This window comes from Tupaia chinensis, unplaced genomic scaffold, assembly GCF_000334495.1.
Source record: "Tupaia chinensis unplaced genomic scaffold, TupChi_1.0 Scaffold000153_1, whole genome shotgun sequence".
Lineage (NCBI taxonomy): Eukaryota > Metazoa > Chordata > Mammalia > Scandentia > Tupaiidae > Tupaia > Tupaia belangeri.
The window spans coordinates 1,948,747-1,949,949 of NW_006159624.1; the positions used below are offsets into that span (position 1 = coordinate 1,948,747).

General features: G+C 38.5%; 1 pseudogene; it reads left to right on the top strand.

The window, feature by feature from the left end:
* The first annotated feature begins 336 nt into the window (after positions 1-336).
* On the top strand, positions 337-785 carry LOC106734591 (40S ribosomal protein S25-like; annotated as a pseudogene).
* The last annotated feature ends 418 nt before the right edge of the window (positions 786-1,203 follow it).

The following is a 1,203-nucleotide window of genomic DNA, read 5'->3' on the forward strand; positions in this document are numbered from 1 at the left end:
CAGTTGACTACATGGGAGTCCAGCGACATAGCCATTATGCTAACTGCTGGTCCCTATAGCTCTTGTAACTACTCAAGAGGAGAGAAAAAAAAATGTTTGAGGCAATATTTGAGTATTTCTCAAATTTAATGATGTATATCAAACTATAGAAAAAAGTAAGCCCAGAGAACACTAAACAGGATAAACACCCAAAGAAATATTCCAATTGCAAAAATTAAGAGAGTGAGAAAATACCTTGAAGCATACTGTGGAAGGGCAAGAGGCATGGGAACACTTTACAGAGGAGCAAGGATGAGAATTCTGACTTCTCTCCAGAAAAACTGCAAGCAGGTCCGACATCTTAGTGAGGCTGTGGTGGCCGCAGCTGTTCTCCCGGCTTCGCGATGCCGCCCAAGGACGAAAAGAAGAAGAAAGACGCCGGAAAGTCGGCCAAGAAGGACAAAGACCCAGTGAACAAATCTGAGGGCAAGGCCAAAAAGAAGAAATGATCCAAAGGCAAAGTTCGAGACAAGCTCAATAACCTGGTCTTGTTTGACAAAGCTACATACGACAAACTCTGCAAGGAAGTTCCCAACTATAAGCTCATAACCCAGCTGTGGTTTCTGAGAGGCTGGAGATCCGTGGTTCTCTGGCCAGGGCAGCACTTCAGGAGCTGCTTAGTAAAGGACTTATCAAACTAGTTTCAAAGCACAGAGCGCAAGTAATTTACACCAGAAATACCAAGGGTGGAGATGCCCCAGCTGCTGGTGAAGATGCATAAACAGGCACAACCAACTGTACATTTGTAAAAATAAAATTTACTAAGCCAAAAACAAAACAAAAAATAAAACAAAAAAAAAACTGTAAGCATAGGTGTGGAGTGGAAAACTTCGAGTTAAAAGAAAAGAACCACCACTTATTCTTTCATATCCACCAAAATAATTCTTCAAAAGGGGAAGATAATAAGGAGTTTCTTAGACACAATTGAAGGAGTGTGTCAACAGTAACTTAGCTTGCAAGACATGTTAAAAGAAGTTCAGAGATAAGAAAATAATGTCAAAAATTCTGACTTACCTCAAGGGTGTTAGAGAAGGAATTAAAATGAAATATTTTATTATTATTTTCATTATTCTTATATTTTCTTATTCTTAGTTGATTTAATAGATAGCTTTGTTTAATATCAATTATAGTTGATGGGAGGCAGAAATTGAGAAAACTCTTAAA